This window comes from Ursus arctos, unplaced genomic scaffold, assembly GCF_023065955.2.
Source record: "Ursus arctos isolate Adak ecotype North America unplaced genomic scaffold, UrsArc2.0 scaffold_6, whole genome shotgun sequence".
Lineage (NCBI taxonomy): Eukaryota > Metazoa > Chordata > Mammalia > Carnivora > Ursidae > Ursus > Ursus arctos.
This window is the reverse complement of record NW_026623078.1, coordinates 19147532-19175181: the sequence shown is the minus strand read 5'-3', so window position 1 is coordinate 19175181 and position 27650 is coordinate 19147532. Positions and strand designations below refer to the sequence as shown.

General features: G+C 44.7%; 1 protein-coding gene across 3 annotated transcripts in view; it reads right to left on the bottom strand.

The window, feature by feature from the left end:
- The window catches only part of CHD7 (chromodomain helicase DNA binding protein 7), a 189096-nt gene extending 163764 nt beyond the window's left edge, over positions 1-25332 (bottom strand). For 2 of the 3 annotated variants that reach the window (XM_026516429.4, XM_026516431.4), the window contains exon 1: positions 25021-25332. The gene's annotated coding sequence lies outside the window, so the exon portion shown is untranslated. The remainder of the gene's footprint in view (positions 1-25020) is intronic. The other variant, XM_057307689.1, reaches the window with a different exon arrangement.
- Positions 25333-27650: the final 2318 nt, after the last annotated feature.

Sequence of the window (27650 nt, the reverse complement as noted above, 5' to 3'; positions counted from 1 at the left end):
CCATCTCCCTGGTGTATTCTTCCCACTTGCTTCTACATACGTTAGGTTCTGCCATTTGATTTAAAAAAGAAAAAACAGACAAATCTCACCTGCTTTGGAGGAGATGGGAGAAAAAGGCTGGTGAGCCTGCAGGTTGGTGACTGGCCAGGGGCTGCCACAGTCAGCTGTGTGACTGTACAGTCCTCTCACTACATCGGGGGCTGGGGGAAGCAAGAGGGCATGAAAATCCAGGCAATACTCCACTAGCCAAGCCATCTACCCTAGAGAAAGGGTATCTCTCATGAGTCTGCACTGGTGCCCTATGGGTGAGGGCTGGCCCCATGAATATAGTCACCCACCAAGCCATTTCATCAAACCAGAAACCCAGAGATTACCCAGGACACCTTCTTTCTCCTAGACCTCCCCGTATCCACCCTATCTCCAAACCACATTGATTTTACCTGCTAAATCATTCTCAGCCCCATCCGCCTCTGTCCACATCCCTCCACAACCACCGCACTAGATCAGACCACTGTTACCTCTCCCTAGACGAGGCCGCAGTCTTCCCCCACCATCTCCAGCCCCTCCATCTGTGTGCCGAGCACAACCACAGTACTTGTTCCCCACTGTTTCCCTGGTACAGACCAAGTTCTCCCCAGTTCAGCCACTGAGCCTACAGGCAGGAAGACCAGAGTTCAAGCTTGCTTTCCTCAGGTAAGTCAGTCCTTCCACATCTAAATTAAATGCCTGTTACCCACTCCATAGATCCTCTTTAAAAAAAAAAAAAAAAAAAAAGTTAATTGTTGCACTTTTACATGTCTGTGTGATTACCTGATTAACATCCATCTATTCCACTAGCCTTCGGTACCTGGTAGAGTTTTGCTCACCTCTGTATCCAACACTCAACATGGTACCCAGCCCACAAATGTTCATAATTACTTCTTTGGATCAGCACATGAACATGAAACAACTAATTCTACAGCCAATACTGTAGGGAGGGTGAGATAAACTCATGACCAAGTACATGTGCACTGAGGAAACTCAAGGGAGAAATTTTTCTATGAGTGGGTTTAATAAGTTAAAAAAAAGTGGGGGAGGGAGGAGTTAACAGGGCCCTAGGACAGGGCACAGTTCAAAGGGCGTGGCAGGGGGAGGGGAGGTCATGCTACAGAGGAGAGGGAGATCTGAGACACAAGAGACAATGGAAGCGGGGGGGGGGGGGGGGGGGTCGTCCGTCTCATCAAAGAGTCAGTGAACACTTGACATTATAGCTCTGGGAACTAAGACATGCTTAAACCAAGACTAAATTTGGCAGAATGAAGTCTGATACAGAAAGGAGTCATAAGCTGTTTCAGGGATGAGGCAGAAGAACAGATCAGACTCAATAACTGGGTGAATGCAGCGAAGGAGAGTGGTTTGGGACACTGAAATCTGAAGAAGCTGTCCAAGATGGCAGGCACCAGGACAGCAGGGCTGTTGATGGGACAGCCCTTCCAGGAAGGGTGGAACAACATGGTGTTCAGGTTACACTCAAACACAGGGATGTAATATTAATGTTATGATGAGAGCTGAAGCAGTGGTTCCAATTACTGCAGCATTAGGAATCTATCTTCTTCCTTATGGGGAAGGGGGGAGGTTAGGGTGAAGACCATAATTTCCACTGGTAGAGTTGAAACCAAATAGGATTTTAAGAATTAACCTAAAACAGCTTCTAAGACTTAAATACTATAATGGGGAAAATGAAAATACAATTGCCTTCTTCTCTTGTTTTGTTTTCTTGTGTTTCCCTACCTTGACCAATGAGAAGAAGAGAAAGCAATGAGATTCTAACACATCCTCCCCTAGTCCCTCCATTTCAGCACTATCACTGGTCAACTAGCCAAAGGTATTTTATGTAAGAATTAAGATTATGCACATTCACTGTGGAAGATGGTTGCACTGATGGCCCCAGTTTTTTCACACCTCCCTTGAGCAGTCCCTCCCACACGGCGTGGCCAAGTGAACAAATGACTGAGATTCACTAGGAGACTCTAGTATCTCAGACTATAGGCTAATTCCTTGTCACTTTTATATCCCTCTCACCAGCAACTGAAATGCTTGCATAGGAAATGCTTGCGTAGGAAAAGGATTAGTATAAAAGATTTTGTTTTTAAGTTTACAACGAAAACCACAGTCTCCACCTTCTCAGGAGCTTACTGCTAGGAGGTCTTAACATAAAAAGCTTTACTTAGAGGACTAAATCGATTCCAGTTGTTCTCTGAAGTTGGAATGGACAGTTAAGTTGAGGAAGAAACCTAAATAAGCGCTGCACGAGGCGAGATGTGATACAGACACAATAACTGTATTTACCGACGTAGAAATCAGGAGGGATACCTCAGCTAAAACAAGTGTAATATTTGTAAGAAGAAAATCCTGTATTTCCCCAATTATACACCACACTTGGAAAATTACCATTAAAGCAAGGCGGGGAGGTACTAACATTTAGTAAGTGCTCACTATAAACCAAGCATTGTGCTGGGTGCTTTACACAGCACACACACCCACGCACCCCCAAATAATCCTTGCAAATACCCCTCAAGTATTATCTCCCTCTACTCTCTATTTTGTAGATGAAGAAAATGAAATCAAAGCAATTAAGTAATTCTCCAAAACACAAAACTAGTGAGCAGAGGAGCTGGTTTTTCTTTATCTTGTCCTGCCTCCAAAACCAGCACTACAGGAGAGACAGCACAGGTCCTCGCTCCACACTGACCGAGCAGATCTACACCAGAGGCTTCAGGATTTGCACAAGAGGCAGAAAACAACCCTACAGCAAGGTAAACATCCTTTACAGAGAAATCAAACAAGCCACAGTGGTGATGGGTGCCTCCCTCCACAAAGAGCAGGGAGAGCTTGCTTTTAAACGTCCCCAGGAAGGTTAAAAATACCCCCTAAGTTCATCTGGAGCTGTCGCTGAAGCAAATACTTTTCAAATGAGCAGAGTTTCCTTCTCACCCAAACCCAGTTTTCCAAAAAAAATTCATTCTTTAAAACTTTTAATTCTCTGCCAAAAAGTTTTTCCAAGACAGAACCGTATTAAGAAATACTCCCATTATGCTGTATAGACAGCTACACCGCAGAAGGAACTACAATACGATGAAACCGTCCATACCGTAATGACTGCATGCGCGGCACAGCTGCCCTATCATCTTGGGGTAAGAAGCACCCTCCCCCTCATAACTAGGAAGTCCGTCTGTTCCCAAGCAAATGCCCAAATGTAATCATGCACAAAACAGGAGGAGGAAAAAGGGCCCACTTCACCTTAAGGGGGGGTGCTTATCTGGAACCGTAAAAGGTGGAGTCCTCAAACACACACAGACCATACGCCTTTCTCCAGGTTAACGGACCCATGTGACTGAGGGGACTGGCTCTCGGAGCCGCGTCCCGTCCACCATGACTGCCCTGCCCCGAGGACTGGATGGAGTACTCAGGTCTGCACGCCCTCCTGGGCACCGGACACCAGCGGTCCCACAGACACGGTGACGAAGCCATCGCTGCCGCTCGGAGAGACGTGTTAACCGCGACTCCTGGGTCAGTTAGCTCGTCTGCTGATCTGGGCAAGTTGCAGCTACGTGTCTGTTCCTAGCACGTGAGAGATCCTGAATCACCTCAAGTCTACGTCTGCTACATACGTGTGCTCACTTTCCATCAGATTATTTTCTAGCCCAAATACACGTCACTCACAAACCTCACTCAGCGCAAAATTCGATGAACATATTGTTCTCATCTGTGAAACCAGCCCTCCATTTCTGGAAAGTTTCACCTTCTGAGTCCATGACAAACTTGCTGGAGCTGCAGGTCTGTGGCCCGTCGTCATTGTGCCCGTGGTTCCGCTCAGGGGGCGCACACCAGGCACTGGTCTCGCTTCAGAAACTGAGCCTGGAGGATTTCAGTAGCTTTCCCAAGGTCACATGGTAGAGTGTGCCATCTAAATTACAACCAGGTTCCGGCTCCAGAACCCACGCTCTTAACTGTTAGGTTATACTGCCTCCGATGGCTAGCGACCGCAGCTAGGGCATCTGAAAACTCCTCATATTCACAGACCTTTTGATGGGTCTCAATGGCTCCCCAGCCAGCACCGAAGCTGGCAGTATTTTTAAATTTCTACAACTATTTAGTCACTTGTTGTGCCATCATCTCATCTTAGCCCAAACACTGTCAATTCCTAATTCTGTGGTCCTGATTCCTTTGGGTTTAGTGCTATCTTCATCTAGTTTGGGTTGAGAGAGATATATATGGAACCTTGGCTTTCATCAGGTCAGCATCCAGTCTCAGCACAGCAACTAAGAAAAAGACCTGTGAGATAGCGTGCACCTACACCAGGAGAGCCACTGGCTGTTACACTTACTCTAAGATAGTAATAAGCTTTTAGAAATGTCCTATACCTAATCCGTGAAGGTGAAAAACTGCCAGTATGGCTGGAAAGAGCCTAAGGCAAGCAATCACCAAGTATCAATTCAGTATTTAGTTTTATCCCTGATGATCTTCTGAAATTCGACTGTTTAGAATCTAAAATATTTCCATAGAAACAATCTCTAGCTATGAAACAACAACAAACAAGAAGGGAAGGAAAACAACAACAACAAAAAAAAACAAAAAAACAAAAAAACAAAAAAACACTTGACCTAACCCATGATGCAGCTGAGAGGGTGGAATGTGACAGGTGATGCTGGAAGTCAGCGGAGCATGAGGTTGAAGAGGAGATGAAAGTTAATTCAACTGTAAGCTCCTTAAAGTCTTGCCCCATTTCTTAACTCTAGTTTCCTATGCCTTCCCCACCCCAGTAGAGAAGGCTCATAGGAAGGAAACAGAGGGGCTGTGACATGTTCCATAGGAATAAGGGGAGACACAGGGCCGACTATGCAGAAGAGGCCATCTGAGGCTTTTTTAAAAAAAAGGAAAAAAAGATAGCATGTAATAAAATAGCCCCCATCCCACAGTCCTGGCTGACTTTACAAAACTAAAAACAAGGCTAAAATATTGGTACTTGGCAATTTTGAAATCATCTCAGTTCTTGATGGTCACATAATTTTTTGGTGACATTAAAATACTTGGTTATATCACTTAAGATATAGGAATCTATGGGATAAAACAGAGAAGCCCCTGTCATATTGTACAAAGCGTAGCTCCTACCAAAACCTGGCTACAACCTAAATCCACATGGCCATCTTAAAACCACCCCTTTTTTAACCACATAATGCAGGGAGAAGTCCAGAAAACCCTGACCAAGATATTACTAGCAAAATGTTCTAAAGGTTAACTGCTACAGGCATACTTTCAACGCTTTCTTTTAAAGATACTAATAACTAACTGTTCTCTAGTTGCGTTCATGCTCACCGTGATCCCAAGAATGCCGTTAACTACCATCTTTATTGGAAACCTTGTCATGCAAATAGATACCGGAGCTCTGAAATCTTTACACCCCTCACTTTCATCTTCTCTTTACAAAGAAACACAGCAAGCCATAACAGTATTAGTAACTGCTCCTTTTAATGAATGCCTAGTATGTGCAAGGCACTAAAGAAGGGACTATTATGAACCCCATTTTACAAGTGAGGAAACTGAAGCAGAGAGGTTAATTAACTTGCTCAAGGTCCTAAAGGTAGCTAAGTGTTGGAATTAGGTTTTAAACTCAGGTCATCTGATTCCTGAGCTCTTGGCTTTAACCTTTATGCCATGTGACCTTTCCGATCTCTAACTGTACATTTAGGGAATCTTTTTTTTTTTTTTAAGATTTTATTTATTTGTCAGAGAGAGAAAGTACGCGCAAGCACAAGCAGGGGGAGCAGCAGGCAGAGGGAGAAGGAGAAGCAGGCTCCCCGCCCAGCAAGGAGCCGAATGCGGAACTCGATCCCAGGACCCTGGGATCATGAGCTGAGCCAACGGCAGCGGCTTAACAGACTCAGCCACCCAGGCGTCCCCATTTACAGAATCTTTAAACTGCTACCATTTTATCTGCAGTTTTCTGTCTTATGGCTGGTGGAGGAGGAAGCTCTGATGTCCCTGTAATAGGTCCACATTTGGGTCTGGAGAAGTCTACCTGACTTGAATTCTTCACATACTAGCCTCACACTATCTGATGCAAAATCCTCTCAAATTATCCTAGACACAAAAATATTAAAGGGGGTCCTTCCTTTCATTTTATCACAGAGTAGTGAGATTTTAAACTTCTTCATAAACAAGAACCATTCGTTTTACTACTTTTGCATATGTAAAAATGCGGGCACTAGCCTAGTAAGCAGCTCAGAATCTATACTCAAATAGCTGATTGTTTGTCAAGTCAGGTTTTTCGTGATTAACAGTACATTTCTTGTTTTCCTATGAGTTTTAATTGATGTTGGCATCAGTCTTGTGGACTAGTCTCGGTGACACTGTGTTATGGTACCCAATGTGTGGACAGCAGTCTGGCAGATTAACACTACAGAAAGTTTTCCATTGTCTGCTTCTGTTCGGTCCAGGAGCCAGGCAGGGTCGTGCTGAAATACATGATTCATGAGTGCATCTCTGCTGTACTCTACGTGCACACAACACACGAAGCAAGGTGGGTTAGAGATGGCACCAGGTGTGATTAAAGTGACATTTAACTGTGAAATCTTTCTGCTCAAGATTAGAGGCTTAGGTTCCAATTTCAGATGCATTCAGGTGAATTTCCTTTTTGTTCAGTAAACAAAACTGAAACGTACAAGTAACTGCAAACTGAAGGTTTCTTGATTTTTTTAATCACCGTATTTCATCAATTCCAAGACATACTTTTTTTCCTCCACATTTCAATATATCACAAATAGGCCTTACAACTGATACCGTCTCAGATTTGATGAAATATGATAATAGAATGCAATTGCTTATATTCTGGATTCTATGGTTTTTAAGTTTTATATTACCATCAACTCGTTACTCATAATTAACTTAGGGGATGATGTTAACAACTTGTCTCCATTCTTCCTTTTCTTACCCTCCTCTGTTTGCCATAGAAGATATAATAAAGAATGTGTGAGATAAATGCAATGTAACATAACTTCAAGGAGACAAAAGCTTTGAAGCTATTTTATTCTAAGTGCAAAGCTGTTACCCTCCTGTGAAGAAAACAGAGCCTGTTTCTCTAGGCTGCATGCAGCCCAAATGTGTTTCTTCTACGAGAAAGACACAATTCCAAGGTGAAAGAGTTCCAGATGCTAAAGTCTTCCTACTAGCTTACATCAACTTGCTCCAAGACACAATAAGCCTTTTAACTCAAGCTCAAAAACCTCAAGGGCTTTCTCCTCCACCTCCCAAATATCAAAATCATGCTCACATATTTAAACAATTAGGTGAGACGTACAGAAGCTCGCACTAAATATGTCTGAAATTTGAGTGCTAAATGTGCAGTTAATATTAACCAAATTCAGATCTCATCTACAGAAATGTTTTTAAAGATGATTCTTGTTTTCGAGGGGAAAAAAAAGATTCTTGTTTCCTTTGACTTCAGAAAACTTAAAAAGTGTAGGGGGAGGCCTTTAAATTTAACTTACTGCAGAACAAAATTTCTTTGGGATAAAAAAAAAAAAATAAGCCAATTATTGCTAAGTGATCTAGAAAAAAGAAAAACCCCGAGAGGAAAAAGTTGGGAGTATCTGTTTCAAAAACATAACCAGCTAAGATTATTTTTTTCAGAACATTTTCCTGGCCATACCACAAAACACTGAAAAATTGTCAGACCATCCTTCCCTATAAGGTACCAGACAGCTTCTTGGTGGTGGTTAGTGTTTTTCCTGATTGTAAAAATACCTTTCAGTTCAAAATTTAAAAAATAAAAAGATTAAAATAAAAACCACCTGCAATCCAAATAACTAACATTTACTGAGTGCTAACGATACAAGAAGCACTGTGTGAAGTATTTTAAATGCACTGTTACATTCATCTAAATAAGCTCAGGAGATAAGCACTATCATCAACTCCTTCTTACAGCTCAAGAAACTGAGTCTTGGGGGTGCCTGGGTGGCTCAGTCGTTAAGCCTCTGCCTTCAGCTCAGGGCGTGATCCCAGGATCCTGGGATCGAGCCCCGCATTGGGCTCCCTGCTCCGCTGGGACCCTGCTTCCTCCTCTCCCACTCCCCCTGCTTGTGTTCCCTCTCTCACTGGCTGTCTCTCTGTCAAATAAATAAATAAAATCTTTAAAAAAAAAAGAAAGAAAGAAAGAAAGAAAGAAAGAAAGAAAGAAAGAAAGAAAGAAAGAAAGGAAGGAACTGAGTTTTAGGCAAATTAAATCAAAACTTGCCTATGGTCAAAGAGCTAATAAGTTACTTGTCCAAAAGTCACACAGCCAATAAGCTGTTAGAGATTCAAACCAGATCTATTTAACTCAGGAATCAGAGCTTTTAACTAAGTGAAACTGCCAATCCCTGAAACCACTCATTTTTTTAAATTGAGGTATTTTCCCCTAGTCTTTTCATATGCCTATAATTTGTATAAAATTGTGACCACGGTTAATATTATTTTGTACCCTACTCTTACAAGCTTTATATTTTTTAAAAACCATGATTTGTAATGCTTGCATAATATTCTAACATATGACTATAACACAAATTTAACCATTTGCAATTTTTCACTCAGAAAAAATGCTGCAACTTCTTATTCGTAATAGCTGATTGCATTTCAGATTTTTCCTTAGGATACATGGCTGATACTTCAATGGCTATTTATAAATGTCTTGAGACATATAATCTCCAGTTTCATTCCAAAATATTTGCGTTTATTGAACTTCAGACAGCACTGAGTATGCAAGTTTCACCAATATTCTGGCAGCATCAAGAATATTTTTTTAATTTTTACTAATTTGACAAGGAAGAAAGAAGTATCTCATTTTAATTTGAACTTCTTTTATTATTCCACAATATGAAAATGTTCATGTTTGCTGGCAATTAAATTTCCTTCTATGCATTACCTACTGATATCCTTTACCGCTTTTCCATTGGGCTGCAATGGTTTCTCTGCTGTATTTTCTCACAGAAAATGCTGATGCGTCTTTTTAACAGATCCACACACATACAGAGTAGATGAAGTATAAAACATGAGACTGTTCTGCCTACTGCTGGAACACATACATTTAAAAGAAAGTTGAACTGGAGTAAACTGGTGAACTTCAGTTAGTAGTAACTGTACAGTCTTCTTAGAGACTCCTGATCAAACTGCCGTTGTGACTCTGAAATAGTGTTAATGTTCTATAAGATGCTGTCATGTTATTCTGACAGTGCCATGCTGTAAATGACATTTACAAAAATAAAGTCAAGCTACATGTGAAAATAGTTCCAAAATCATCTTTATAAGATCCTTTTATTTAAAACACCAAACGAACAAAAACGGTTTAGTATTTTGCTGTTTCTTGACCCGCAAGTTGCACAACCTCTGTCAGTTAAGTCGCTTTACTTTGGAGCCTTTCTAACGTGATTGTTTTTTCTTTTTATACATCTTACCCTCCTCAAATGTTTTCTATTTTTCAGTCTAAGTTCAGAATGTCAAACCTGAGTTCTCATCGAAGCCATTCTCAGCCCCACACCAGGCCCCTTGGAGTGACCAGCTCCCACCCCATCCTCCCCTTCTGGCCCAGTCTCAACCTCTCCTCTTCGCCTTCCCCGTACTCAGGGTCTCACCACTACTGCCTGGCCAACTCCAACTGCTCTGACTTTTTGCCCCTAGTCCCTCTTCAACTGCAATCCATCACATGTTGCTAAACTAACCTTTCAACTCCATTCCATCACATAATGGAAGTCAGGATCTAACACTCTGAACTTCCAATTTCACCATAGCCCACACCCTCCTTGTCTATCCCAACCCTGCTCCTTTCTTCCTGGCCAACTCTGTTCCTCCCTGAGCCAGATGGCCTTGCTCAGCCACGCTGGACTGACCCAGGGGCGGAGAGGAGGAGGGGACAGGTGCACCGCAGCGGCTGTGTCATTCTCTCCCAGTTCCTATTCCCCTGAGGAGGGCACTGGGAATGAAAGTTCCCTGCAGGTTGCTCTGGGCTAGCCGTCTGCTCCCTGCCCGGACCCTTGGCAGACGGTGTCTCCATGCTTTTGTTCATATTATTTCTCAGCTACTTCAACCTACCAAAAGACAGGGCAAGTCAGACCTCCTGATTCCTTTCTCCATTACCAAGCCCTACACTGGCTGCTTCCAGTTGCTCCTAGACTGACAGCATCACACCTTTTTAGCACTTAATTACACACTGTGCTATCCTGTTCCACATTGTCACATGTGGATTAACACAGTTCCTAGCTGTGGATAACAATTTTAGTACCTCCCATGAAACTTATAATTTTACATGGGCACACCTTCACAAACATCAAAGTCATACTAAAAAGGCAGCAAACATATTCTAAAGATTTGGATACTCATAATTCTATTACCTTTGAAAGGAGTTAATGAAGTAACAGCTTTCACCAGGCACATCCAGATTGCCAAAAACCAAAAAGACTGTATTATAAACCTCACACAGAAATTGCCATCTTCTCCTTAGAGATGTAAATCTGAAAACATTATTGAATTTTTCCCTGCCGTTACTGGCCATGTCTTTGCATTCATTAAAGTCCTTCCTAGAACTGACATGGGTACGGACAGCCCTTTATGCAAAAGCTCACTCTAACAGGATTCGGACAGGTCCAGTTTTCTGTAACCCCATTGCTAAAAAGCCTGATGTACTCACAGCGAGCTGGGAAGTCAGGCATCTGCCTCAATTTCAGGGTCACCAAATGGTTCCGCATGCTACCACCACCCACTCCAGTAGTTACTTAGGTCACGCCCAATTCAGCCAGCAGTTCCCTCCGGAAAGGATTTCAGGAGCTAATTTAACAGTTTCCCTCCAACACAGTCTTAGAACATGGACATCATTGTGCTAGCCCACAAACACACTCGATGAACCCACAGCACATCTTACGAACCTAATCCAAACGACGCCACCGTGGAAAACCACGTTCGGGTCAAATGCCAGGACCGTGATGATGGGGTTTGAGGAGGCCGGAATAAGTCTCCCCGCCCCTTCCCCACCCACGTTCTGAACCACCTGGGAGACAGCCAAGCAAGGGGTGCTACCTGCCACTGAGAAGGCCAGCAGGGCCTCAGGCACAGGGCAACCTCGCACTGCCTGAGACCGAGCCTCAACAGTCAACCTGTCAGGCCCAGCCGCACGCAGCAGCCTCTGTCGTGGAGGCTGCCCCACGGGGAGCAGAGCTGGAGGGAGGGCCCACGCATCGCAGGAAGCCGCGCCCCACAGCCGACTCCTTCTAAAGGCCCAGTCCGGGTGGTGGGATGCAGGCGGCGGCAGCCCAGGCACAGAAGGAAGATGCGAAAGGACAGGAAGGAGGGGAGGGCTCCCCTAAACACTGGTTACTGCCCTGCTCGCCTCCAGTGCAACTAACAATGACGGCAATGGCCCAGCAGGCCCGGACCACGCTCTAATAGCCAAGCGGGCGTCAGGGAGAGTGCAACGTAGTGGAAGAAGCGAGGATGCCAGGACACAGGCATGGGGCACCCTCTGAAGAGAAGGAGCCTGCAACACAGCACCGGCGGCCAGGATCCAGGGGCCAGGGACTGCCCACGTCAGTGCAGGCTTGAGAACAGGAGCCGAAATTCGAGAGGAAGAAGTGGGTTTGGAGTTTCGGGCTTTTGTTATGCCTTGGCAGGAAGAAGGAGGTGTTAGGAAGACTTAGGTTTTAGACAGTTTGGGGACACTGAGGATAGAAGTATGGGAGAGATACTGGAAACAAAAATACAGATTTAGGAGTTCATCACACGGAAACAAGAACTGAGGCTGTGGGCCTGAACTAGGCTCAAGAGCAGACCAAGACAGAAACCCTGAGTGTAGGCTGTCCGCAGGGAGCAGGAAGGAGAGCAGGGAGGAACTGTGGGAACACCGGAGGCAAGGCCCCAGATGGAGCCTCTGTGCCAGGGTCCAGGGAGACCGGCATCGAGAGGACGGAGCTGTCTGTGAGTGCTAAACCAGAGAGGAAGGGAGGACAGTTGAGAAAAAGCCTCCATGTAGATGCTGTCTTTCGCCCTCTCAACAGGAGCATGGAGTCTCCTAGGGAGTATTATGCTAGCAAGTGCTCAACGACAGCACTAACCCACGCGCCAAATTGCGTAGAGAGCATGCTCATTTTAAAGTCAGCACATGTTCTTGCAAATGATACTCGACCCAAAATAGTACTTACTGCTGCACGTTAGCCTACTTGTTGGTCATACCCCTACCACGTAAACCAGAACGACACACAAAACAAAGTTTAATTCTTCCGTGGCAGGAAGGAAAATCGAATGTAAAAAATACGGAACAAGCCATTCTCCATCCCTTTTTGACACCACCTTTAAAGTGGACCATGCTTTTAAACTCTTAACCCATCTTCGCCTTCTCTATTAATCAGCACACCAAATAGCAGCTACATCTCGCTCATTTGCATGTAAGACAATAACTTACAATGCTGCAAAAAATATTGTAAGAATATATTGAGTTGGGTTTCCTTTTTTCTAAATTGTTTTATATTTCCCAGGTATACCCACTGTGTAACTACCACATTTGCCTAAATGTGTGGTTTTTTAGAGTACATCAGAGACACCAAGATAAAAAGTCAGATTTTGGATGGCCCACAGAGATTCCCAATCAGTAGGATGGGCGTGGAGAAATCTGTGTTTTTAGCATGCACCCCGGATGACTCTGCCAATTCTAAAGCATGACGAATATCTATTTCATTAGTTACTCTAATCTTACCATGTCAACTTTTAAAACAACTACATAAAATCCTGAAAATCACCTAAATGGACTCGTTTCATGGGTCCCTTGAAGAAAACAGATGAAAAAGCTAGCTCAGCCCAGCTCACCACTCCACTCTTACTTAAAGACCAACGGAAGCGTTATTTCTGCAAAGCAACCTCATAGACCTTCTGAATCCTGGTGAGGTGGAAGGTGGAAAGAAGGAGGAGATAAAAACATTGTTTAAAAAGCTACTTTTCTGTCCTAAGAATGATGGATGATCATTTTCTATGCAACTGCTTCAAAACAGTGAGAAAAGGGAAAGGTGGAGTTGCTTTCACAAAGGAGAACATTGGGAGAGCAAGAAAAACACAAGTAAATTTCACAGGGATAGGAATTAATGCTGTAGTGCTTCGAATCATTTGAATCACTGACCCATTTTCTCACCTCTAGCCTAGAAGGTGAAACAAGTCAATCTCTTCCTAGAGCCAACAGCTGGCCCAAGCAGTCATTCTTAGAGAAGGCAAAGGTAATGATCAGTCATTTTTCAGGTCTGCCAAGAGAAGACATTATTGTTATTATTGCCATTATTATTGCAGCAGTGACCCATCAAGGTAAACCCCAATGACGTGGGCATTTCCCGAGGTTCTGAAAAGCCTGAGCTGTAGAAGATGACAGCCGGTCCCAACATCAACCATTCTGCTCGCAAAAACCTGGGTTCCTGTGCAGCTCCCTGGACAGCACATTGCCTTTTGCACCCCACACAGAGACAGTCCAACAGCACCATGACACACACTTGCCAGCCAGCAATCCAGTTACAGCAGATTTCCCACCAGTGGGCTCACCCGTGTGGGGAAAGCACCCGACTATGTTACCACACCGTGTTCGTACAACTGTATCTGACAGCACGTAAGACAGACGCGTCCTTATCCTGCTGCACCCCAGCAGCTAAATGGAATGGCTCTCAGCAGCCCATACTAGCCACAAAGTTCCTTATAACACCAGGCCAGATGTTTATTTTTGTTTTTTAATGAGGGGGGAAACGGAAAACTTAAAATGCTAATTCTGGTGACAAACCAGCTCTGAAACTTAACACAATCAAGACTTAAAATTAAAATTTTATCGCACCAAAAAATGGCAAAATTTAAATTTCAACTAGAAGCTCACTGTATTCAAGCTAGTCAACAGTTTCTTCGGTTGTAAAGGGCGGGGCGGGGGGGGAACCTATAAACATGAAGAAAATGTAGAAACATATCGCCACAGAATATTTCTATGAGGCAAAGTAGTATCAGCATTTAGGGCCTTTTCTTTCTTTCTTTTCTTTTTTTAATCCTCTGGAAAAGGAACACACATCCACCCCATAACATACAAGTCTACTGATTTATACATTTGAATTTTATACTGATCTAAACCATGCATTGTATGGTTGGAGAAGATGGCCTGCTGTCTTGTGTGTTAGCAGAAGCAGTTTACAAGGAGGACGCATATTCCCCCAAGTTAATGCGTCTATGAAGGACAAGTGACTGCGAGCCTAAGTAGCATCCTGCCTGGGCAACTCAAGTCCTGTGTAATGAGGAAAAGATGTTAAGTGAATTACATCTTGGATAAACACTAGGAAGGAACGTTCGGGAATGCCAATTCTCTAGCAAGCTGAATACTCTGACGTTGGCTAGGTCTTGGACTGGTAAACAAAAATAGGGCTGGGACACCAGGAAGTCTTGCAATGAACATGTGTCTTTAAGGCTGAAAGCATTTGCAATTAATATGATACAACATCTGAGGAAAAGAAACTTCACTGATTATAATCCATTAATAGACACCTTTCTGCCTCTCACTTTCTTTCCAGGAGGTCCCCCTCCCAAGCACAGGTATATAAGACCTCGATAAGCTCATCCTACCCTTCTCCCTTCTAAGGCCTAAATCCGTTTGTTGATGGGACCATCGACTCCTGCAGAGAGGTTAATGCCACAGGCTACTAAATGAGCCTGTCCTCATTTGCATCCCAAATCCACCTTTAACAGCTGTGATTTGGGGCAAATTTATTACACAATCTCTAAAACTCCATTCCCTCGCCTATAAATGGCACGTATTGTTCCTACCTCAGCATTTTTTGTTGTTTTAAGATTTTGTTTATTTATTCGACATGGGGGGAGAAAGAGAGAGAGAGCGCGAGCACAAGCGGGAGAGGGGCAGAGGGAGCAGACTCTCTGTCTGTCGAGCAGGGCGCATCAGGGCCCTATCCCAGGACTCCGGGATCCTGACCCAAGCTGATGGCAAACGCAAGACTGAGCCACACAGGTGCCCCTCTACCTCAGCATTCTGATTAATCCTACTTCAAAATTCAGTGAAAACAGTTCATGTAAATAAGGAGTTTAGCAAACGTGAACTCACAAAAAAAATCCATGCTCTGTGTTAGCTACTGAGATCAAGCCCTTAGAGTCAGTCACTGTTACTTAAGAAACTTTGATTTTGATACAATTTCCCAAACTTGCAATAAAGATGCAAGAACAGTACGAGGAACTCCCATACATCCATATTTATCAACTGTTTACATTTTGCCCGACCATTTTACTTTGCCCTTAAAGTTACTTTTAAGTGAAAATAAAATGGAATAAAATAAAAGTTGTCTACACTCCATCTCTTCCATTGTCATGCCAGTCTGGATAGCAGTGGAATTCCAAGGAAACTATCCCAGAGCCTTACCCTTCCAGGGGAACGGAACCCTCCCACTCTTTTGTGGCTACTCCAAACCCTGGCCCCAAATCTTCTTTCATTTTAGATCCCATCTTGTTTTCTTCCTTAAGCAATAAAGAGAATTTGGAAAGGACAGGAATGAATCAAATGTTCAGCGACTTGAAGACCTGTGAGAGCGTGAGAACACTCTGTAGTATTCTCCAGTCTGAACTGGGAAGTTCTAATATTCCAGAACTGATCGCATATGCCCACACCACTGTCTAGGATCACATTATCCAGCATTCTGGGAGAAGTCTAAGTTTGGCGAAAAGAAGGAATGACTGGTTTGCTAGCAAGAAAGTCACCATTCAGGCTGCAGATGGGTATCTTATAGCTTGAAAGGAAGAACTAGTCCCTCAAATTTGTCATTTTTAGTAGCTGGAATATCTCAACTGCCTCTCAGTAACCAACAAGAAGTTAGCCAAACAACATCTGGACAAGGACACATATAATTTTATGTCTACTCCCCAGGAAAAGTGAAAATGGTATAGTCGATCACTACTGCAGGCCACTTATTCTTTCTAGTCATAATTCAGGGCTATGGGGACTTCTTAAATTAAAAATACAGTAGGCACAAACAGAGGAAGTGTGGACAGAAATAACCTGGACTGACTGGATACACTAACAGGGTATGATATAGGATGACAGGGTGTTCCCAGTATTTTTAACAGACCTCTGTCTACTAAGACAGAAATGATGGTCTCAGAGCTGGTCAAGGACACAAGATGGTTAGACATGCACATTCTGGACACTGGCCAATCTGGATTCAAATTCCTCCTCCATCACTTGCTAGCACTGTAAGTCCCTAGGCAATTTAACCCCTCAACCGACGTCTCCTCATTTATAAATGGAGATGGTAACTCTACTTATTTCCTAGGTTCTGATAGGTAAATGAAACAACCCGTTAAAACACTTAACATAATGCCTACTTGACCAGAAATGCTCCATAACTAACTGCTGGTTAGTAGCTATGGTTATTACTGTTATTTGCAATGCTGTTTTGCTATTTCTACACCATTTTAGCCGATTGCCCCAACACACACCTAATAGAAAAAATAAAGTTTCTTAATTTAATCAAGATTTTTAAATTCTCAAGATGAGTCTGCATGATTTTTCTGACAAGATCAATACACCTGCAATTGGCCAAAGCAAAATTCCAGGCACAAACAAGGTCAAGTATATAAGAATATAAAATACTGCAATAGAGAGGTTTCAAAAAAGTTCACCTTGAGGATGTAGGCTTAACAGTTTCAATATGTTAGTCTTGTCCATAAATAATTTCTAGACCCATACACATTAAAATACATCACCAACCAAGGCATATTTTTGATTGTACACCTGTGCAAATTGATTTTATTATTCACTTAGTGCAATGGCAGGAACTGCCTTGGAAACTAAAGCATGCTAATAATTCTATAAGGGACTTTCTCACTATTTGCCTCTTAGTATCAAGTTAAAGGTGATAGTTTTTAGGTGTGTTTAAATAATAGTACACCTACTAATTATGTTTTAAATATCAACAGATTCTGTTATGGGTATATTACAGAACAATAAAAAGAGAACAAAGTGGACTCTTTAAAAGATTAAAGTAGTCCCCCAACTTACCACAGGACTAGGGGAAAAAATTAATTACTGAGGTATCACATATCCTTTATCAGACCTACTGCAACTACAAAGTAAAAATCTCCGTTTTAAGTGGTGGATACCAGGGAGAGTATATAACACGTCAAAGCTAACACAGGTGTCTAATTCCCTGCCTTTCCCTCCACAAAGTCTCAATGTGGCAATCCAGGTCCCAACTGTCCCCATGCTGACAGTGGCTCTTTGCCTGACGTGCCCCGCCCCGCGCCCCATATATGAGATACATGGTGGAAAACTCAAACCTGCTATCTCACTGGCGTTGCAGAGTGGAGGTGGGAGGGAGCAGGACAAATAAACATCCTCTTTATTCTTCCACTAAAACCCACATCACAGGAACCTGCATGCAGCTTTCCATTTAGTGTCTACACCTCTGAGAAGGCAATGATTTCTTAAACTATAAGAATACACTGTTGATGAGACCAAACAAAAAAATATACCTTAAGAAGTTTTTGAAAACTTAAAACTGCCGACTTGAAGAAATAGTGCAACAAGTAAACTGCCGCAGAGCAGGTGACAACAGTCTGTCGGAAGGTAGAGTGAGCGTGCCCAGCTGCTCTACTACGCCACCACGGGAAACACACTACTCGAGTTTTGTTGTTTTTTTTTTAAGATTTTATTTATTTATGTGACAGAGAGACAGCCAGCGAGAGAGGGAACACAGCAGGGGGAGTGGGAGAGGAAGAAGCAGGCTCATAGCGGAGGAGCCTGATGCGGGACTCGATCCCGCAACGCCAGGATCACGCCCTGAGCCAAAGGCAGACGCTTTAACGACTGCGCTACCCAGGCGCCCCATCGAGTTTTTAAACTCCACATCATCGCTTGGAACAGCTAGAGGTAAAACCGTCACATGAAGCATGTCCCTACAGTCAATCTGCGTCCCTGAATCTGCCTTGTAAAGCCACACAACCTTGCCTATTCTGAAGGGGACAGGAAGAACTCAAGGAGACTTGACCACGTCACAGTGGCCACCAGAGAAGCCTATGACAAACAATGTCAGTGAAAGTGCCTTTGACACAGACCCCTACCCAAAGGCAAGGATTCCCGGGAAGGATATCTTTATGCACACCAAGATCAAAGTCAGATTTATAACAAAAATAAGTGGGTTATATCATTACCTACATAAACTAACAAACACAAAAATACAAACACTTCCTTCAAAAACCATTTCAAGATAAATGTTCAGGATTTTCGTAATCTATCTCACTAGAAGCTTTTCTGGATTTATCAGTTAGCATCTCTCATTTGCTACCAACCGTGCTGTATAATCCACTTTTTATAATAACTGAACAAAGTGGCTTTTAAGATAATTTACATAGGAAAGTTTTACATCCTCCTCTAAAAAACAGGTAAGGATTCTGACCTAGGATGGCATTTTCTCCACAACGATTTAAGTATCTTAAGTATCGTATTCATTTCTACCACACCCATTCTCAGTCTATGATGAGCAAACTCATACAAAGTGCTACATCTCAGGGGCGCCTGGGTGGCTCAGTCGTTAAGCGTCTGCCTTCAGCTCAGGGCGTGATCCCAGAGTTCTGGGATCGAGCCCCACATCGGGCTCCTCCGCTGGGAGACTGCTTCTTCCTCTCCCACTCCCCCTGCTTATGTTCCCTCTCTTGCTGGCTGTCTCTCTCTGTCAAATAAATAAAATCTAAAAAAAAAAAAAAAAGTGCTACATCTCAGGCCAGTAACAAAGTGACCTATATTAGGCAAATAACAAAGGTTTCTTCTCCCCCCGCCCCATTTCACTGACCTTCACCAGCACCCCTTGGTGGACTCACCATACACCATCTTTTGAGGAACCTAGCAGATGATTTGGGGAAAGTTTTGGATTGCCACTAGCAAGGGGAAGAAAGCGGAGCAACGGCATCATGGTCACTATCTGCTACCTCAGCGACATGTTACAAGAGCTGAGAAACACCCTTCTCAAATCTGGTCCTCATGAGTTGCTCCCTGCCTCAGTGAAGGGCAACACAGTCAGCTAGCCAAGCAGTGTATATGCCAGAAACCTACATTCCCTGACACCTTTTTCTCCCTGAGAGCAAATCTATCTTCAAGTCCTAGTCACCAAACCTCCTAAGTATTTTTCACACCAGGCCATTTTTCTCCATTTCCACAGCCACCAATTTGTCCAAACCACTATTATTTCCCCATCAAATGGACCACAACAACCAGCAGGCTGGATGCTGTCCCTAACCTATTCTACCTCTTCCGCCCCACCCAGCAATCCCATCTTCTTCAGAAAATAAATCTGTTCATGTCAAACACTGCTGAACACTCATCAGTGGCTCTGCAACTTCTTTTCAACTCCCAAATTCCGTATTCCATAGGCTCCACCCAAGCTGGCCTCTCCTGTCTCTTGAGTCTCCTGTAGCTGCTCTCCGTAGACCTCAAACACACTACCTCCCTCTAGGTTAGCTAATGCCACCCTCCTCTTCTAGCATCATTTAGATGGCAGTGCTACAGCCACTTCCTAAGGGCTGACACCCCATACAGTCAGATGGACCCCCAAGTCACTCTCATTCCTCCCAATACCACTGCGTAGCACCTAGGACACTGCAGTTGCTTTATTTATGTTTTGTGTGGGTCCACCATGTCTTCTTATGGCACCACTGTATTTCCAACACAGCACCTTTCAGGTGACAGGTACCCAATAAATACAAGAAAAAAGACAAACCAGGAAAACTGATTGTAGTCCAGGGTCATCTGCTGCTAGAGCCTAGCCTGACACCTACAGCACTTCAGGGGCTAAAAGGGCCACTAAGGAAAGTGTCACCGATTCTACTCTGGCAGAAGCAAACAAGCCCAAGGACCAATCAGCCTTTTACTACCAAGTTATGCTTCTATATTACTATTCTACATTATTTTTTAACAGAACCCGCTAAAAATATTTCACTGAGAAAACAATCATGTTTTCAGTCACCTAACATTAGTTAAAAGGTACAGAAATCTAGTTATGATAATGAATACAAGCTTCTAAAATGAAAACAGTAATCAAATCTTGGAATAATTATCTCTGCATTTTTCTAGATGGATAATCATAGTTTTTTACAAAACAAAAAACAAAAACCCTCCAAACCATTACACAGTACAAATAAATTATTATTGGCTTAAGAACACCTTTAAGAGCTGTGCTAAATTCTTAAGCCAAAGGTACTTTTGGTCAGAACCTAAGAGGGAGGTCTAGACTTCCACGACCAGCTCAGTCTTCCAACAAAAACAAACCCAGTACCTCCCCTACACCAGCACCAAGCTAGGCACCAAGAAGACAACCATGACCAAGACAGCTCTGCAATACTGGGTGACCAGCCAGAGGCAGCTCATTTAATTAATCTCTCTGGGCTTTAGTTTCTTAATCTGTAAAATGAGAAAGTTAGACTAGCTCTCTAAGGTCCTCATTCTCTAAATACCCAAAGATTCACTAATGATTGTAAGATAAATTTTTATTTGATGATATGATGATTTCCTACTTCTATTCATTATTTTTATCACAAAGGTGTGGTTTCATTTAAGAATTTTAATATATTGATAAAAGTAAAATATAAAAGAGCAGCAGTAGCATTTTTAATTACCTTCCTAGCTCCTAACTACCCCCATAATCAGCTATGGACTTCTGCCTGCCATAATTGCAAACCAACCTGAAATACAACATGACATCTTTTTATTTTTTGTAGAAAAATTAAGTGATCATTTGCTCCCAATTTCTTTTATAGTTTAACATCATTCATCAGCTTTGAATATCAAAGGGTTTTTTTTTTTAAGAAGTAATGCAAAATAATGAAGTTTCCTAGGAAAAAAAGGAAAATTTTGTCACCCAAATAAATCTATAATCGCTTTAGAAACCTGGTAAGATATAACACTAAACTCTGAACTCCTAGTGACATAAAAAAGAATAGCTTTTTTAAAAAAAATACACAAACATGTCCACATGAATGGACAAGACAATGAAAGAGTCATACAGGGCCAATGTGTTCCTGACATCATCTCAACATCATCCAAAATGTTCCTTCGCCATCTTTCTTTTTTTAGTGAATTTAGCTATGTGACCTATATCTACTTAAGTGCTTGTTTGTTTACATCTAGAAACCATCTGAATACTGAAAGTAAATCCCTTTATTACAAAGCTGAAGCTTTAAGGGCCATTTTTTTTGTAGTCACATACTTTACTCAGCCCTGACTAAGCATTTTTATTCTTGCAATGCCTTATTTATAGATGTTTATAAAGTGGCCCTGGTGTCTGCTATCAAATCTGAAAGGCCATATATGGATAATAAAGGATGAAAGATAACTACTTCCAAAGTTAACCTTAAAAGTTAAAACTTGAGTATTTGGTCACCCAGAGAACTCTCTCTCCCACTAGACAGTAAACTCTCTGAGGGAAAGCACCGCTTCCTATTTGGCATTTACACACTGAAAGGCTTACCAATGATCACTGAAACAAGAGTAAATAAATGGATGGTGACTTTACCGCAAGCAAACTCTCTTAAGCACAGGGAATAAAATGTTGTAAGCCTCGGTCTGAAATAACTACCCTACACTTGGCACTTAGATTGCTCTTATGGGTCACACAGCTCGTGCACGGAAGCACTCAAATTGTACTCTCTCACAGATGAAAACACTCTTTTTCTTTTGACCTAATTGCTTAAAAACCATACTACAAATTTTATATTATTGACTGTGTTTGTATAAGAAAAAAAGTTGTAATGTTTCTTTAATATGTTATTATAAATGTACTCCTCATGATATTCATTTTAATTCAATTAAAAAAAAGATTCTTATGAAAAAAAGTTTGGGAAATAGTCCTATAAGTCTCACTGATTAAAAACTAAACCAAGTGCAGCTGAATCTGTGAAAGTCCTATTTTAAAACTAAGTTACCAGATGCATTTTAAACTTCACTTCTCATATTTTAAACTTGGGGGAAAAGGCATTATCTTTTCCTCAAAAGAGGAAAATAATGTTTGAGTTTTTAAACCATCACCATTACGTATGATACAGAATCTGTATCATTCTTCTATCCTGACTTCCACGTCAAGACGTAGAAAAGGAAGTAATTTTTTAAATTAACTTAAAAATACACCTATTGATTAAACCAATATAGTATGGGAGTTTGGAATTCCCATTCCAGTCGATATTATTCTTATTCATTTCTTACCTAAAAATTCATGTGAATCTTGAAAAACCTAGACTAGAATTCCTCAGGCTTCAATGTACTGGCTTGCACAGAGGGAGAAAAAAAAAATAGAACGTTTCAAGAGAATATAAATTATAAAATACATAGCGCTGGAAAATAATTCTTAAGCGTCATGGTGAGGAAATTCACCTGTTACAAGCCTCACAAAAATCCACTACTCCCTTTATCAGGTCATCAAAAAGGGGAGAATGCCATATTCCCACTAGTGGCAAAATAAGAAAATTTGGTTCCTAAAATTTACTGCAAGTCCCTATCCATTTCCAAATTCTGTTTACTTTGTAACTTTTTTCTACAGCACAGATTTTTCCAGGGAAAATAAACTTTTTGTGAGCAAATCTGGAAGACATAAAATGTCTCCTACTTACTATCACCTAGAAAGGCAAACCGAGTACTGCTCCGTGCCCCAAGCATCTAGCTTTCAGCCTCTTTATTATCATTGTCAATGAATGGGCCCCAGTCAAATGAAAGCTGCCATTTTAGGGTAAAGACTGGAGGGCTTCTGTTGTGCAACAGCAAGACAAAAACACTCCGCGACAGATGTACTCTGGGGGCTGGGAGACGGATTCAACTTCATAAAATCACTGCTCAAGTTATTTCTGAAATAAGAATTACCCAGTACTCACACATTACTACAACCTAAATAGAATTATAACTGGGATAAATCAGGTTCCCATGCTGTTAAGGTCGTAGTCACTAAGATTTGTTTGTCATCGTTAGAATGGATCTGTGAGGAAATAAAGAGAACTATTTTTTTTCCTATTTGATTATTACGTATAGTGAGTACTCCCCCCTCTCGTTATTGGGAGAGAATTGGGGGGGAAATACACTCAACCTCTTTGAAAGGTATGGCCCGTTGCAAAGACGGCTTAAATTAATATTTTTAGAAAATAAAAATCAGGGCCTTCACATAAATCCTTTAAAAATAAATTAAAATATTCAACATACCCCAGAAATGGAGCCCAGAGGATGGACATATTTCAAGATAAGTTATTTAAATCGATTGCTAGATAATATACAATGGGAAACTAAAAAGTATACTTAGCGAGTGGAGAGCTGGATAGTGTATCTAATTCTAGCAATTCAAAAGGAAACTCTCCATGTGGGTTGCTACTTTTCTTTTGTCCATTGTCTGTTCAGAAGAGGGGGGAAAAAACTAGTTTAAAATCGAGGCGTGAACAGTCTCTAAAAGTGACCTCCGGGAAAACCGTCCGACCCATAGCAGGAGCACTCCCCGCGCCGCCCGCTCTACGGGGGCGCTCACAAAGCGGGCGGCTGGCCGGGAGTTTGGGGTGCGCTCCCACGGCGCGGGGCTCCTCGAGGCAGAGCCATCCGGAGAAAGGCGGCTCGGTAATGATGGCTGCTCGGGGCCGGCGGCTCCTTCCCCGGAGCCTCCCGACCCCCCCCACCCCCCGCCCGGGATCCGCCGCCTTCCCCACCCCCCCGGGCCGCGCTCGCCCCGCGCGGACGCGGCCGCACCGCAGCCCACCGGGTGCCCGCGCCCCCGCACCCCCGGTGAGCCCAGTCCCTGGTGCGAACCAAACAAACAACGCGTCCCCCGCCGCCCTCCTTCCTCTCCCCGCTGACCGCTTGGCCTCCAGCCACCTCGGCCGTTCACGCTCCGAACCGCGGATCTCTGCGGGGGCAGAGCGCACCCGAGCCACCTCGGGGGCCACCTGGTGACGCCCCCCCCCCCGCAGCGCTGACCCCCGGCGGGGTCGGGGGTGGGGGGAACCGAGTTGCCTCAGGGGGTTAAAGTCGCTATTATGCAGTCGCCGCCGCCGGCCCGGCCAGCTCGGCAAGGTGGGGTCCCCTCCTCGCCGCGCCTCCCCGCGCTCGCCCCGGCCCCGCTCCCTTTCTTCTCCTCCTCGCGCACTTGGGAGCCGCCGGGGAGCCCCGAGAGCCCCCGGCTCCGGGCTCGCAACTCCGCGCCCGCGACCGGCACGGGTTGGGGTCCGGACGCCCCCAGCGCCGCGTGTTCGCGCCGCCCCCGCCCCACGCGGCGCCCCGCGCACTTTCCCCGCCGCCGACCCACCTCGCTCGGTGGCCGTCCCCGCGCGGGCCGGCGCCGCCGCGCCAGGAGGGACGCACTTTGTTCGCGCCGGTGCGGCCGCCGCTCCCGGCGAGCGCGGCGTGGTCGGTCCGGAGCGGGGGGCGGGGGCGGGAGGCGGGGGTCGCCGCCGTCCCCGAGCCGCCGCCGCCGCCGCTCAGCCGCCCCGCGCCCGCGCGCCCATCGCCCACTCGCACTTGAGTTGGAGCCCAACTTTTCCTCCTTCCTTTTTCTTTCGAATGGAGCCGGCAACTCGTGCTCGGCGCCGGCGGGAGGAAACGCGCTCGCGCTCCCCCGCGCGCAGACACGCTCCCTCCTGTCCCCCGTCCCCCCCCCACACCGGCAGCACAACAAAAAGCCATTTACATGCGAGGAAGTGACCCTCGGCCGGACCGCGCGCCCCCGCCGCCGCCGGCCCCGCGGACGCAGGCAAAAGTTGGGGCGCCGGGCGGCGTTCGGGGCGCGGGTTCGGGCCCCGCGGGCGGCGACGCCGGCGACACGGCACGGGCGGCGCTGCGCTCCTGCGCCGGCCCCGGCCCCCGCCCGCCCTCGCCCCTCGCCCCGCACACGCCCAACTCCTCGCTCCCAACTCCTCGCGCGGCCCCGGCCCCGGCCCGGAGCGATTTCCTGCCGCCGCCCCTCCCGGAGGCGCCCGGCGAACTCTCGCGCTCACCGGGTCGGTCGGTAGGGCTCCTCCGCTGCCCTGTGCCGAGGGGAAAACAAAACGCAGAACGGGCTCCGGAGTTGGCTCGGCGGCCGCGGCCAAGGGGCTAATCCACGGGCGCGGAGTTGGCCGGGGGCGAACGGGGCTCTGGCGAGTTTCAGGGTCTCCGGTCCCCGGGCCGCCTCCTCAGCGGCGCTCCTTTGTGTAATTTCACTCGATTCAAGTTTAATCCGATAGTTCCCGAGCACGAGCGCGTCCGCACTACCACGGCTCAACCCCCGCGCCGCCGCCGCCGCCGCCGCCGCCACCGCTGCCGCCGCCGCCGCCGCCGCCGCCGCGGCCCCAGCACGCCAGCGCCTGCGCGCGCCCGGCACGCCGCGCGCGCCCGAGGCCGCGGGGCCGCGCGCGCCCGCCGGCGGCTCCCTCCGCGCCGCGCCCGCGCGCCGCCACCTGACGTCAGGCGCGCCTGGCATAATTTATGCAAGAATTCGGCCGGGGTGGCGGAGGCCGAGGGAGAGGCCGAGAGAAAAGGGGCGGCGCGGGACTGCGGGGCCGCGGGCTGCGGAGGGCGGGCCGGGCGCCACTTCCCGTCCCCGGGCGGGCGCCGGCGCTGCGGGCGGTTCTCCCCGCCGGCCGGTGCGCGGCCGCCGCGCAGCCTCTCTGGCAGGGCTCTTCCGAGCGCTTGGCCGCCGCGCGGCAGCGCCCCGGGCGCGGGCTGGAGAGGGTGCCACGTTTCCCCGCGCGGCACCTTCCCGGAGTCAGGGTGCGCCGCCCCGGGGCAGGAAGCGGCGGCTGGGAGCCAGCAGCGATCCTCCTGGCCACAGCGAGGGGTTTCCAACGCTACGCGGACTGCAGCGGCTCGAGGGGTTTGGATGTCTCTTCTGTAATTATCTTTCAACTTGAAATTATTTTCCCACATGAAATTATTTAGAATGGACACATACCATTTCAACTAGATTTATCCTGCCTCTCCACATTGCTTTTCCTACCTCCTCGTTGACAGGACAGCCGGATCCACTACTAAATCAAGAAGTTTAACTAGATGGCGTTGATTTTGTTGAATTTGTTACCATGCCAAAAAAGGGAGAGAGAGCGCAATCGTTATGAAACAAAGAAATAGGTTGTGTGCCCATTATTAAACGTGTCAGGACTAGAGTGTTTTAATCATTCTTTGGCAAAAATGGCACTTTTATATGATCTCCTAACCTTTAATGTCCACACCTCTTCATCTGCTTCTCCTCCCGGTACAAAAGGAATAGTAAACCTGGAGAAATTTTTCCTGTATTAGTTTTCCTTTTAGGAGATAAATCTACAAACATTTACCAAGCACTTTCTGTGTGCGAGTTACTGGGCAATTATAATTCTTTTAAACTGTCAACAATTGTACACTTTAAGATGATGTTATTAGGTTGAAGATTACATTTATTGTTAATCAAGGAAGGAATTTTATCAATCAAAGATAGTCCTAAAATAGATACAGAGTAAAGCAACTTGCTATTATTAGACTCCAAAATAAACTGAGAAAATTGCAAAACTATGCAAAACATACTTTCTCCTCATTCACCACCTGTAGTGCTAAGACTAATCACAATATTTCTGTTTGAACAAAAGATTAATCAAAACCATTTTGCTACATAACAACTAGAACTACTCACTAATTTTGATTATACTAGCCTTAACCACTAAAACATTTATTTTTCAATTATTGGTAGTAGTTTTCTAAAGATTTGTTACATTATACTGCCATTTATTAAAATGTATTGGTTTTGGGCTTTCTTTTGTCGTTTGAGTGGTGTTTTAAAAGAGGTAAATGTTTCATTCAAGGGATTTACAGATAAGGAGCAGAAAGAAGATTGACACTACAGAAAATTCTGACATTAAAAAACAGGAAAACACTAAAATCAACTTCTCCCTGTTTTATAGCCCCATATCATAAACGAAGAATCAGAATTCTGAGGTCAGGTTTACATTTCCATTACATTTCCATTCTATCTCTCAATGAAAGCATGTGGGGGATGCTTTGGTGTATGTGTGTGGGATAGAGAGAGGTTAAAGATAGGATACAATGTCTACAAAGAGATCACTAGTGCCTTGCTATATCAGAGGACATAAAAGTGACATAAAAGGAACTATTTCTTATCTTTTACAGTATACCCCAGCTCACTGTCAGATGTAAATATGTTTCAAGGCTAATTATGAGCAAAAAAAAAAATGACATCTGCTTATAATGAATGTGTATTAGTTAATCTTTAATCAACAAATAGTATTACATGACCATGAGTTAAATTACCCTTGTAATTTAGAAAGGCAGGACATTTTTCGTGAAAGTTGAGAAATGGTAAAGTACTGCAGCCGAAGCTCAAAGTGGAAACAAAACAGCTGTACTGCCCCTTCCCGATTTATTCTCTTTCCTTATCCCAACCACTGTCCTGACAGCCGTGATGGAGAAGACTCTGAGGTTTTAGAAGTTGCACTGGTGCAGAGTTTGAGGGGCTTTGAAAAGCAGGGAGCCTCAGGGGCAAACTCTAGGCAGCTCTGGCCTACTGAAGTTGTAACCCCACACCACCACCACCTCTACCCTTTAGCTTCAACTGTTTTCTCTCCATTTGCTGCACTATTGAAGTTTTCCCAATGGGAAT